The following is a 14,972-nucleotide window of genomic DNA, read 5'->3' as shown; positions in this document are numbered from 1 at the left end:
TTCAGAGGTGTGTTTAGCTCCAGGGAATGCCTTTGTAAAATATCAACCACTGCGAATGTGATAAACCCCAGACAAGGATTTACATTAAGAAAAGGCAGATGCAATAGTTAGAGATTTGTGAGGGAACAGCTAACATGAACATAGATAAAAACAAGCTACAATGTACCTGTGCTAAAGGATCTTTTAATTCACAATTAATTTTATACCTTACTGTCAGAAAAAAATGCATATTTATTTGAAGAGCAGCATAATTTCTTTTATAGGCAATATTTTTTCAGATGCAAAGGATTGAAAAATCTAGAGTTTTGCTATTTAAAAGAATTATTTCTTACTCCCTGTCCCACAAAATTTTTTCTGCATCAGCCATGTACAACTTCAAGATTACATTTGTACCTTCTTTTTTGCAGGAGAAAATTTGTCAGGAAGAAGGCACAAGGCACGCTGTGTTCTTCCTCTTCATATGTAAATTTGCTGTAATTCCATAATTTACTGACATCACATCTGGCGTAACAACCAAAACTACCTTCCCACAGAACATCTGACCAGAGAGAGGTACACCAGGGAGTGGAGAAAAAATAAAAAAAAGAAAAGCATGCAAAAACCTCCCTGCCAGAAAAGATTAAGAAATTGCATTTCTGCCTATGTGTAGTTCAAAGAATGCCAATGTGCACAATCCATTTAGAAGACAGTATTCTGGATGCTAAACTTCATCACACATGAAATTAACATGTAAAATATACACAGAATCGATGTTTAAATGGTGAGTAAATTCAAGGTGAAAATACCTTCTTGAAAACTGAGATGTACATATAAAGAGGCCTAATCTGACAAACAGTTTAATTACAAACACATGTTATAAAGAATGGTTTTTTTCAGTTTTTTTTTAAACATGAACACTGTGGTGGAGTTGGAAAAAGAAATAAAAGTGACCAGAAAGATGGAAATTTGAGAAGCTCAACCACCAGTAAACTGTCAGCAAAGATATACAAGAATATTCTAAACCAAGCCAATGAAATACTGTTTTTTTTACTGTGAAGGTTTATTACTGGTGGTGTTATAACATTGTTACAGTGATAGCTGTATCACTACTGATGGATGAACTCCTAAACTCAGAGCAATTGGTGATTTTATTCTATAGCACTTGGCAAAACAAAACCACAAGTATTACATAATAAATGCAAATCCTGCTCTTCTTGAGTGCCAAAAAAGCAATGATTACATAACTGAATAAAGAAAGTAGAAGAATGTGTCACTGTAAATCTTAAAGCTTTTATAGTCTGTAAAGTAATAGAATAAAATATTTTAAGGAAACAAACAGATTTTGTGATAAAAGTAACTGTCGCATGTGAACTATCTGAAATGTGATATCTGATCTGACACAACATTTTGAGCCAAGAATGTGTTAACTCTTGGGTGAAAACATGTTATTTTTCCTTTTCCAAGTTAAACCTTCATCTAAAGATTACTCAAAATCATAATACAAAAAGTCATAGGCATAAAGCATCTGTACACAAGCATAATTCTGTTGTTCTCTAAGGACAATTTATACAGTTACTCATGCATAATAGCATTTCCAGAATCATTAATTCTGCACCATTTGGGGGTATCTTCCACTTTCTGTCTTCTTAAATGATTTTAAATGTGATTTAACTAGGATCTTGGTTACTCATACTCAAAACTGAGTCTCAAAATTTTCAGGCATTAACCTTCCCATGGTAAAGCAGTTTTTTTCCACTTCAGATTTTCCCATATTGAGACACTGGTCTCAAGTCCTGAGCAGCAAGGTAACCTAGCTTATGTCCAAAAGAAGCCTCAAAGGAATGCTGCCTGCCTGTCTTTTCTCCATCTTTTATAGCTCTCACACAGCATGGGGAAGACAGACATTTAGTTCTGTTTTCTGGATAGTTAAGTTCAAACTGCAATATTTTTTTAAAGCAGATAATGAAGCTCAAACACCACTCAGACTATGTTCCAGTTAACTCCTGCCACAGTATCTCAGTACTTTTAGGTCTCCCTAATACATAGTGAAAACCAAACCCTGCATTTCCTAATGCAGAAAGGTATCAATATAAAGATTTTCAGCTCAATTTCATAGTTAATATCAGTTCACAATAAAAAATACATGACGGTCTTTTAAATAGATGCTTAGACCCTTGTGCCTTGCTTCAAGTTTGACTCACATAACAGAAAACCCCTTAGAATACCCTCAGTGCAACTGATGCAAATAAGCAACTCTTTAATGAGGAGCTTTTACTAGTTATTTCTGCTAGTCAGCAAGTTTATTTCAAGCACAGTTTGATTACATGAAGAATAAAAGTGGTTCTCACCATGAATAAAGATTTTCAGTTCATGTCTATGGCTTAATTTTGGTATCCTCACTAGCACTAAGCCATTCTTCGTCCTGCTAGGAGTATCAATGAAGATTATTCATATCTTAATGTTCACAACTAAAGGTAAAACTGGGTCTACATAAAAGTTCATAAAGAGAGAATGATCTATTTACTCCATACCCTGAAAACTATATGAACCTGTTCCAAAAGAGCTGCTAGTAATTGAAAGGGAAAAGTAGATTCTATTTTAGAATACCAACTGCCCTGGTGTTTTTAACTTTGAAATACTAATTTTACAATTGTGCAAGTTAATACAAGTTCCAGTTGTTCATTCTGTATTGACAGAAACTGCAAAAAGGTTATAGGAGGTGCAATAGTCTATCAAAGTTGATTCCCAAAAGCTTTAGAAAAACCCCAAGGCTATGGAAAGGAAATGCAGATATAGATGAGAAAATAGAACCCAGATTAGTTCTGATATCTATTTTTTTTAAGCCTCAGGAAAAGATACATTATTCTATAAGCAATTTTTCAAACTAATTTCCAATGAATAAAAAAATGAAACTAAATGAAATTGCCTGTATGTTTTCACATTAGAAAAACCCCACCAAACTTAGAAAGGACATAAAATCTCACCAAACTTATAAAGACATAAACTGTCAGCAGTGGAATCAAACTATCCGAATATCTTGAAGACAATTTGATGTTAGAATATGATTCAGCATACTTAGCTAACTATAATGCATTTCTCAATTAGTGCATCTTGATAATGCCTATTGTATTGAAGATCTTCGTTTTTAATGAAGTTGCTTTAAAAAACATACTAATTCCTCAGGGAGTCTTATGTTTTCATATTGGAATTTATTTTTAAATTAAAATCAAATAATAACCAAATAAAATAATGCCTTGATATAAATTATTGAAATCTAAGTTCTTTTATACAATTATTTATACATTTATGTGTTTCTATTTCTATACTGAAAAATATAATTTCAGCCCCATGAATGAAATATGCAAAAGCAGTATTTAATCACTAAGTCAACCAGTCAACTTTTTACCAGCATCCAGAGAGATTATATTAATTCTTTCACTTTTTTTTTCCTCATAATACTCTTCCCAGATTTCAGTCAGTTCCTAAATATATTCATTGCATTTTGTCATATTTGATCTACCAGTGATTCCTTCCTTACTGTAAAATGAAGAAAGAATTTTTTCACTCTTTGAATTTGAATCATATTTTATTGGACAGTACACCAGATACTTTCAAGACTGTGAAATAATTATTTTTCAGGTTTAGCTCCTAGATACATAGGAAGTGAAGCCTTTATCACTGCATTTTATCAGCCTCAAGACAGTGCCTCTTTCAGACTTTCTCACAAACCATCAGCTTCAGACATATGAAAGATTTATGGGTCCATACCTGAGAAAATTTTCTTCCTCTACCCCAAGGTGTGCAGGGTTCTTCAGTCAAGATTCAACTCTTGTCTAAATAATTACAGTGCTGTTTACCAGTACTTTATGGCTTTGAGTACAGAAAGCTGTGTTTTTTCCCTTGTTCCAGTAGGGATGGGGGAAGTTTCTGCTCCAAACAACCCTTGCAAAAGCTCTGTTATGCAATAAATCATGCTGCCTAATATGTTTTACACAGAGATGACAATTATCCACAAATTGGATCTCTGGCTGTGTTTTACAAGACTTTCAGTCATGTTCACTACCTCTTAATTATGCCCTTGGAGATATTATCTTCAGTTCTCCTGTCCTTATCAAACCCAAATTTTTCACATGATGTGTCACTCCTATGCCCTCAAATGCTGATTTTTAGGACTTAGAATTTTTTCCCATTTCTTCATCTGATGTTTTTGTGTACAGCTGTTGTGAAAACCATGCCTCTTTGTAGCAGCTATTACTGGGGAGGAGAGTGTTTGTCTTGTACTGGCTTTCTTTGCTGAACCTGAAAACTTGTCTAGGGTGCTGGGAGAGTTTTCTATAGCTCACAGCTTTTTCCATGACATGAAGCCGCACTGGACTATCAGCACGTACTAATCCCAGCTACTCTTGTCAACTAGTTGAGAGTTTGTAACAAGCAATTGAGGGAGCAGCAGCTTCTTGAACCACCTCTGACTGGTAGACTCTGAAGCCATCCTTCAGCAGTCAGCTCAGCTGTTCAGTTTTACATTGGCCCTACAATATACCAAAAACTTTTTACAGTCAGACACAATTTTTAGTGGAGCACAGGAAGCACATGTCTGGTCACAGTACAAATTTCTGATCCCCATCAGCCACATGCTATTTTGTGAGGCTTAAATTCGACCTAAATCTGCATCGTTTCCCTTGCACATATGTGGTGCATTAAAACATTGTTGAAGCCTGCAAATAGTCCAATGCTTTCAGACAAAACATCATTTTCTATTACCATTATGTGATCACTTACTAACTTCCTTAATTTTTTGCTTAACCTTTTAATTAAAGTTCTGCTTTTGATTAATGTAATTTAACTAGAAAAGATTACAAAAAAATGCGCAGAATTCCTATTTAGCTCTCTCTTTCACTTGGGCCAGTTAAATAAAATTTGTCACATGACAGCAACAGTGTCATACTGGTCAGTTAGGCTCAGCCTCAGTTGGCATCTCATTAGACCAAAGCCCTGCACTCACTCAGAAAATCCATAGATAAAGCACTTGGCTGTGATGAACAAACTTTTGTTTGGGTTCAACTCCTTCAATAGGCAGAGTAGTGTATGATAAAGCAGCTCTCAAAATGATGTTTTATGCCATTACTATTTTCAATAGTAATTATTTCTGTGCATTAAAAAACCCAAGGAACTATTATAAGTAGATCTTCCCTTTGTTTCTTTTCATTAGGTTTGCTTTGGAATAAAAAACTTGTTCTATTGTGTTTCACTTTGGACAGGATCTGCTCTAAAAACATTTCCTTATCTTATAAGCAATTCACTCTATGACTGTACATTTGTCTACAGTGCAAAAAGATTATGATTTCTAGTTCAAAGAAAGCCACTGAAATGACATTTTTGCTGTAGTGAATGAATATTGTTTCATTAAAATTAAATCTTTGGCATAGGTGAAAGAGGCAAAGTGTAATCAACAGAGGAGGTTCAGAAATGCACTATAGTTTATCTACAGGCAACTAAATCAAAGATTCTTTTTGCAATTTGAACATAAGAAAAGTTGTATCCCTTTCTTTTAACTAAATGTAGAGGAAGGATATAATATTGGTTTTCATCATGAAATCAATGCAAATCTGGTTAGAGGGGAAATTAATACCATTAAGCAGTAATGGGAGAGTGAGGTAATGGACATTTGCCCTTAGCTTTATATGAACATTTATTTTAAAACCAGACTGGTTACATTGACATATGTATCCACTGACAGATAAATTCTGGACATAATACATAAATTGCATTATCAGGTTGGACATCAGCTTCCTAAACCTAATCACAAGAAGTTAGACTACTTATTTTCTTATGTTGCTGGGTCCATAACAGCACTGGTATAATCTTTTCCAGTGAACCATTACTGAAGCTTGCATATTTTATAGCAGCAAAGACAGCTAGATAATCTCCTCTGTGTGTGTTCACACGTATGTGTCGATGGGAGAAACTATTCCATACCTGCTGTAATTTTTCAGAAATGTACTGCATTGTTGCTAGCATCTGTTTTTTATGCAAATAAATCTTGAAATTTTCTATGCTATTCTCTCCAGTTTGTTTTTCAGTGTATTCTTACTCTGAATGGCCTCTTCTAATGAACCTTGTAAGTGTTCTTGGCAGCTAACTGGGAAATGTTAATCAAGGGTTTCACTTAACAAGGAGCTGCAAATTATCCAACATGTTAAGTTTTCTCATAGCCATCTTTCGAATTTAATTATTGGCACTATTTTTCACTCACCACTCAAAGACAATGATTTGACTATTTTATAAATTGCATTATCAAGGATTTTGCATCACTTTAATAAATAATAATTCTGCCAAATTCTTACAGAACATCACTCTAGTGAGCTATTAACAAGCTCTAAATGGTTATCATTTCAGTACATCTGATAAGTATCATAAGTCTTAATACAGAAAAATTATGTGAGGAGAGAAAACCCCCATGGGCCTTGCTGCAGCCATGATTATGTTGGTAATATATACAGAAACAGAAAATGTCTTCCTACTCTTCCAACTGTTTAAGCAAGTACTGCCTGTATGACAGGTAATAATTATTTTGTGAAACCATCATGGCAGGAAAGTACAGCTCTCCCACAGACTAGAGGCAGATGCTGAAATTCTGGGGCAAGATTGGATTTAAGACAGTGCCATCTCTTCACTGAATTTCTTTAACTAGCTTACACCTTTGATTTGTATGTTGTTTTCAGTATTATTTTGATGTCCTTTGGTGTTGCTGCACAGTTAGAGAGCTGTCTAGCTTGGATATTATTAAATCATTTGGGACGTGGTTCAAGCACAGTGTCACCAATATTGTGACACCTGATTCCAGTTTACTGATTAGTCTGAAAAGTGACTAAGCAGTAATCTTTTGATCAGTGTTGGGTATGCATGCTCTGATTATTCAGAGCTTCTCTTCCTAAAAAAGAGACTTAATATCCTTGGAAATTCTCATGACACCAAATGAGTTAACCAGAAACCAAAAAATATGAAGGTTCTACTTCTGACATAGGATGGGTCAGTAATTTATGAAAAATGTGGTGTTTAGTGAAGCAGAATTTACATTTTATTGGAGGCAAACTGCTATTGAGCAGTCCCTCTTTCCAATTTTTTTCATTTGTATCTCAATGTAGCTGCAATGAACTTAATTTTATTTTCTTTCTTCTTAATGTCTAGGAATATAATTATCCCTCAGAGAAAAGCTTTCAACCAAGCCACATAAAAGCACTTCTGCTGCAACATTGGTGTCTATGAACCATTGTTTTAGCATGTTAATGCGCTGCTGTAGCAATAGATAAGGATAGAACTGTGTGGTCAGAGAGGCCAGAGTTGCTTATAAAGACTCTTTGGGGACTAAGAAACAATCTATTCACTAATATAAATCATGAGTTGTTAAAGTGAAAAATAAAATCTCCTTTGCAGGAATGAAGAAATCACCAGACATCAATGGAATTACATTTGGGGCACTTATGTATTATTCAGTAGACAATTGAGAATGTAGTAATTGATTTTGGAGAGGATAAGATTTGTTCAGATGAATCTTTCAAAGCCAGTTGAAGTCTTTTTCACCCCATTAGTATCCCTAGCAGCTAAGTCATGGCCAGAAAAAAACACTAAAATGAAGATAAGTTAAAAAACCCCTGACTAGGGATTAAGACATTCATAAGAGTGCTGGTGCAGTGTTTTAAATGTGTTTCTATCAAAAATAAAACTTTCTTTCTATTTTTAAGTATTCTGTTTAATCACGCTTACCATAGGCATTTCAGACAAATCCAATTTGACTTTCTTGGATGTTTAGAACATATTTCTGCCCACAGACAGTGTCTGTACCTTATTTGTTTTTCTTTAGAAAAGGGGGGATTTCCAAAGGAAATCTCAATGTTTCTGTAATAAAAAAAATAAAAATCATCTGTAATAAAAAATAAAATCTTCTCTCTAAAAGGGAGTCTTTTTCTGCAGGGCTTAATTGGACAGTATTGAATATTAACACTCACTTTTCTAGGCAAGTCTATTAGATTCAGTATTTTTCTGTCATATTAAAGATAATACAAGACTGAAATCCACTGTTAAACAAAGTAAAGTAAATAAAAAACCCCAAAATATAGTAAAGAAAAATCTAAGAGAAATTAACACATAACTCTCTTTTGACATATAAGTACTGTAGACTATTATACTTGAGCTATGGCAAAGTGATTTCTTTATCCATTACTAGATACTAGAGAAGCACTTCTTTTCCCCTATGATTTCTCTTTTTATTACCAAATATTTGTTTTTCATTCCAAATATATTTAGTGGAGAAGAAACTATGCAGGCATAGAAATAACTACACATAACTGAAACACTCGCTTCTCTCAACAGGGAAATAGAGACACTGAAGTAAGGATGTACAAAGATATTAAGGATTTACAAAGATGTAAAATAGCCTAAATCACAGAATCATCAAGGTTTGAATAGACCTTCACGATCACCTAAGTCAGCCTTCAGCTTAGTACCACCATAATCAACCCTAAACCACATCCTCAAGTACCACATCCAGCTTCTTGAATGCTTTCAGAGACAGTGACTCCTCTACCTCCCTGGGCAATTTATTCCAGTGCCTAACCACGCTTTCAGTGACAAAAAATTCCTAATATCTTATTTGAACCCCCCTTGGTGCAACTTAAGGCCATTTCCTCTCATCCTTTCACATGAGCCTCAGCAGAAGAGACTGAACCCCACCTCAATTCAGCCTCCTTTCAGGAAGGAAACAACATAGAGACTGTAGAGAAGTAGCAATTGCAGAGAGAAACAAGGTTCCCCCTGAGCCTCCTTTTCTCCAGATTAGGCAACCCAAGTTCCCTTAGTCACTCCTCACAGGAGAAGTTTTTCTAGACCCTTCACTATCTTTGTTGTCCTTGTCTGGACACACTCCAGCACCTCAATGACTGTCCTGTAGTCAAGGGTCCAGAGAAGAACACAAAATTTAAGGTGGGGTCTCACCAGTGCTCAGTATGGGGGATAATCTGCACCTACTGGCCACTCTAATTCTTCACACAGGCCAAGTAGCCACTGGCCTTCTTGGTCACCTGAGCACAGCTCCTGGCTCATATCCAGCTGGTTGTACACCAGCACCCTGAGCCCCCATTCCTTGTCCTTGCTGCAGCTGATTTTATCAGAAGATTTTATCTTCATTGCCATATTCATTGCCATCTTCCAGCCCCTAAGTGTCCTGACAGATTTTTGCCAGCATTCTGGCTTCTCAGAATGCAAATTGAAAATGCGGGTTTGAGGTTTTTTTTTCTTTGTCTTTTGTGCCAAAAAGATCCTGAAATTTATGACACTGTGAACTTCATTTTGTCTAACTTTGTGAGACTGGCTTTTGTAAAATTTCTGTGAGATTTGGCTTGAAGCTTTGGCTTGAAGGCCAATTCTCTTGCCCTGTTTAAAACAACATAACAAATGCGTAGATAAATGTTTTCTAGATGAAATAGGAAGTCTTACAGGTTGGATTAGATAGGAACAGAGTGTTATGCATTTGACTAAGGACTGTTTAGCATTTGTTGGTCCAACTACTTCTTGTGTTACAGGGCATGTCAGTTCCTCTAAAGTCATTGCCTTCTTGGCCTTTCTAATGCACTGCAAAACATCTTTGCCACAAGAAACTGTTTAATTCTAGGTGATTTTATGCACTATATTAATATTAATATTAATATTAATCAGTACATAAATTTTTATAACTTGTTTTTCATTGTTCTCTTTACATCCCTTTTTTATTTTAAGCAGGGACGGACAGAAAATATTGATCATGAAACCAGAAAGTCAAATGACAAGGTTCTAGAAGAATCTGAGGGAAAGCATTTTTTTTTTTTTTTTGCTGCTAACATTTTAACAACTATAGTTTCCTGCTTGATGCATGTTATTGTATGTTCTCTATTGTATGTTCTGTATGGTTACTAGTGAAATCACCATACTATCTTGCTTCAAGTGTGAAGCAAGATAGTATGGTGATTTCACTAGTAACAATAAGTATCCCATTGGAATTGGAACTGTGTTATGCAACTATTTCCACTTTAAAAAAGAAGGAAATATACCCAACCTGCATAATTCCAGAAACACTTGGATCAATTTAGTAATTTAAATAATGTAGAAATATTGCAATCTGCCATATAAATAATTTTCAAAAGAATTGCACTCGTGAACAATCAATGAGTTTGTCTATGAAATGTAGTAATAGCTGCAGAGGATTACATACTGTGAATTAAGTATTGCTGCCTTTTGAACACCATGTATTATAAAAAAAGATTTAGCCCTAGGCTGGTACTGCACAATCACAATAGCACTTACATTATACACATATTTTAATTATGCTAATATGGTTATTCTGTCCATTGAACCCATATATTAAATTCAGATGATTAAAGTCATTAGCACCATAAAAAACCACTCAGATAAAACTATGGGATAAATATGAAGAAGCTTAAAAGATAATGTTTACTTTGCTAAATGTTGACCTGCAAACTGTTTTTGATGTATAAAAATACTCAAAATATTATATATCCTTTTAAAAATTTCAAGTTCTCTTCAAGGTTTGTGGAAGAAGACTAAATAATTTTCCTGTGAATTTTCAAACCTTAACTTTGGATGTGAATGTGCTAAATTACAGCCTTTTACGGGCCTCTTCCTTTTTACTCTTTCAGTTGTCACTTTTTCTCTCATTATGCTCCAAATGTACTAGTTTTACCATAGAGGCAAATCTTTTCAACAGGGAAGAAAAATGAACAGAGAAACAAGACCACACTGAACACGAATACGTAGCACAAATCAATCAATACCAGCCCACTGTCTTGGAAATACCAATTTTTGTTTCTGTTTTCACCAGCTTTTCTTAACTTCTTCACAAGTACACTAATTACAGTAGTGGAATTTTTTGAAACTGGGCATGGAAAGTTGTGATTTTATGTTAGATTTTGATCTGAAGGGCAATGTGGAGTTACAAGAAAATTATACCTTTTGTTTCATAGCATTTAGAGGACAGAACTGGTAAGAAAGTCAAAGACAAAAGAAAAGAGAGAAAACAAGCCAGCAATAATTGCTCCTGACAACCATAGGTAGGCTGCTGTTAATAGATGTGATTTTTCAGCCCATCTATAATTGTTGTTCAGATTGAATGAATGATCACTTTCTTCTCTTTCAAATTAAACAAAAAATAATTGACATTCATTATTAATGGCGTTACATTGCCACACAACACTTATGCTTCTGAGAAACTTGATTTTCGAGATTGTCTAAGAAATAGAAGGCTGTGTCAGTGGACAATCATCTAGACAAGTAATAGAAATTTGAAATATTTTGTCACTCCCACTGATAAAGTCCTCACGCCTCTGCCTCCTGCTTATAGTGTCACCAAATATCAGGAGTGTTTCCAGCCTAATCTTTCAAGCATGGATATTCTGTTTAAGGCAGCATCTTATGGCATTGTTCAAATTTTTATTATGATGGCTCTTGACATGTCTAGTGAACTGTTCTGTGAATACTCACTAGTTTCTTGCATTGAAGTCAGCCTTTGGTGTATCACTGATATAAAGATCAAAGGAATAATATGTGAGTAAGGACAAGGTTAAGGATACTAATAATTACTCATGATTAATCTGCTTTTCTACTCTGTTTCTCTCCAAATCATTTGTTTTAGCAAAGTGATGAATTAAGCGAGTGAAATGGCATTCTCTGAGATCTGTTTGCCTCCTTAAACGAACACCCCCTCTGGCCTTTTATCTTCTATTTCCCTGGCCTTAAAATAGCCTTGGAATGTCAGATGGCCCTTGCAAAGATGAACCAGTATGGAGCTTCTCTCTACCTTGCTGCTTTGGTGTGGAGCTACAACACTGACTGCACTTCTTCAGCAGCCAGACCTCAGGGAGAAGAGACCAACCTCTCTGCAGTGAGTGCACAAGTCTCCTGTTCATCAAGTTTTGGTAGCGACCCTTGAAATCTCTTATAGGAGATAAAAGACTAAGGTTATATAAATACTTAAATATTTATACTATAGTCTTTAAAAAAACTCTCTCAGCAATGGATATATAACACTTTTAAGACAAAATAATTTCAACAAAACCAGAGAGGTTACACCTACCCTGGAATCTCTGATATGAGATGCATATCCTGCATCATTATGTAAATAGTCCTCTTGGTCTTAACACTAACAGCAGAAGTATGAAAGTGTCCAACTTGAACCTATCAGATCCTCAGTTGATGTAAATTATGAAGCTCCATCCAGATCAAGACAGGGCTGTCATATAAATTTGCAGCTAGTGAAGATCTGGAAGGGCAAAACAACTCAGCAGAATGCAAATACCAAAGACAACAAAGGATCTAGGTCACACTGGGTGTGACAGCACCAGTCAAGGTTATTTGTAAGTTCCCCAATTTCAAAAAACTTTGTAGTATGCAGAAAAACAAGAATAAGGAGCCTGTCTACCCTCACACCTTGTAACTTGCATACGTGCAATATGCTGGCCCAGGTGTGCAAGCCAACTCTCTCAGCATTTCTCTGTGAAAAGAATTCACTTTAGTCTCTCCCTTCAATCAATAGGCATTATAGCGCTGCTGTCTTCTCTGCTTTTCTGCTGTAGAATGCTGATTTGGTAGAGTTCATGTGACATAGCACAACAAAAAATTACATTTATTTTGATACTGTCTCCTTTTGTCCCCCATCATTTATAGTCTGAAGATTTTCACAGATAATACTGTGCTCATTCAACTCAGGCATTTTTCTCAAGGGAATATTTTTTATCATCTATGTAATTAGAAGTTAAACAAACTAAGGTGAAAAAATCTGACAAAGATCACAGAGAGAAAAATAGAAACAAGTCTATGCAGTTTCAAGCAAATCAAAATCAAATGTTTTGTATCAGTTATGAGGTTTTTTTTCATCTGTAAATTTTTTAGAACTGAAGTAAAACTTCAATGAAGAAAATTCTCAAATTAAGGAAATTAAGACATTTTGAGTCTGCTAGGTGTTTTTTGGCTTCATCACTATTGTTCAGCTATATATTGTAAATGGTAATATGTTCCAGTGAACCTGAATCTTTTAAAATATTTCATAGCATTTTTTTCCAACAGAAAGCAAGAGAAAGATTATGCCCTAGTTTAAAATCAGCATCTATTTATTCTTATCTTTCTAGACACTGAAGATACAGACCATATATTTCTTTCCACATACACCAGATGTGAAAAACTGGATGTGGAAAATGAACCAAAAAACTTCTCAGATTTTCTATGTAGTTGTGTGATTTCACTCTTCAAACATGTTTTTGTGAGGCTCATTTGAGCAGTGTAGTGCTAGAAGTAAAGCAGTGATGAGTCAGAGGGTACCAAAAAAGGATGGAGGCCAAACTTGGGTGAGGGCAGGCAGTCACATGTTCAGACAGAGCTCCATAAAATTTTAATGCTGCATATCATGTGCAAGACAGTGATTTGCACACATATTTTTCTATGACCTTTATACAGAATATTTTAAAATGTACAAGTTGGAAAAGACCTCTAAGATTATTGAGTCCAACCATTAACCTAACACTGCCAAATCCACCACTAAACCACACCTCCTAGTACCACATGCACTTATGTTTTAAATACCACTCTGGATGTGTACATAACCCACTCCTCAAAATAGGCTATTTTGAAACCGTCCTTATGGATATTTATAGTTGATTCTTCCACTTATTTGTGCAAAGTAACGCTATCTTTCAATTAAATATTCCTCTGTACTAAGTGGTAGGAACAAATGATTTCTTAGACACTTGATCACTGTGTGCTTACAGGTGTTTGGATGTTAAAAGTTACATTAAACTTTTCATTTATCACTGCTGAATTGGAAAAGTGGTTCGCATTTAAATATCGTAAAGACAGCAGTTTAGAAGGTTATTGAAATGAAATATAGCATACTAAAATATTTGAACCCTTTCATTTATTTACCTCTGTGCAAGGCTCCTTTAAGATCAATGATGTTTGGGAAAGTTGCCTTCTGTTCCAGATACTGTTTGAATATAAGTGGATGCCCACGTTAATTTTCTTTGTGACAAGTAGATGACAACTGTAAAAGAGAGAAATATATTACAATCTAGACTTTTGATTGTTTGGGGATAGGAGGCCAGGGGTGGTGATATTTGCCTGTCTGAACCCTGTGTTTACCTTCCTGCTGCAAACAAGATGCAAGTAACCTGCTTTGATAAATGCACATCTTCATTACAAACATTGACTGACCTTTCTATGTCAGTGACAGTAAGCACAACTTTTTGCAACGAGCCTGTGAGAATGAAAGCATCTTCAAGACACCCTTGTAAAGAAGAAGATAAGCTTTTAATAGGGGAGGGCCATAAGAGTTGAATTTCAGTGTGTAATCAATAACTTCAGATTCATTACTGACTTTTCTGAAGATTAGAAAAGTGGAAAAATATCGTAAATTTAAGACTGAAAACAGCCTCCACAGAAGTATTGCAGTTTATTCAATTGATAGCAATCCCAATTCATCTCCTCTGAATTTTAATGCAGCTCAGGTTCTGGAAACAGGATCTGTAGCAGTAATATAATTTTATTAATCAGCCTGTGTTTGGGTTGATAAGTTTATAATTTGCCTGTGAGCAATGAGAGCAACGTGTAGGGCCATTCAATTTTTCAACTAAGGCTACGTGAGGAAAGCAGATGTTTTCAAAGGCAAACTGAGAGGGAGTGGATGAGAACAAATGAAACCTCCACCATGGTTTTTCGGTTTTGTAGACCCCTCCGTTCCTCAGGCTACAGAGGGTCAGCAGGAACCCACAGTCATACTTCTTGCTGGTTTGTGACTCTCTCTCTGCTCTAAACCCTCTGGTTCCCACTGCTGCTCAGTAAGATTGGAACCCCTCAGAAAGCTGAAAGCAATCCAAACAAGTACTTTCCTTTTCTATTACATCATTTTCTCAAGCATAAAAAGCTTACTTCTATTTTTCTGGCCTGAACCCCATGGC

This window comes from Molothrus aeneus, chromosome 4, assembly GCF_037042795.1.
Source record: "Molothrus aeneus isolate 106 chromosome 4, BPBGC_Maene_1.0, whole genome shotgun sequence".
In the NCBI taxonomy this organism is placed as follows: Eukaryota; Metazoa; Chordata; class Aves; order Passeriformes; family Icteridae; genus Molothrus; species Molothrus aeneus.
The sequence above is the reverse complement of the archived record's forward strand: the minus strand, read 5'-3'. Positions refer to the sequence as shown.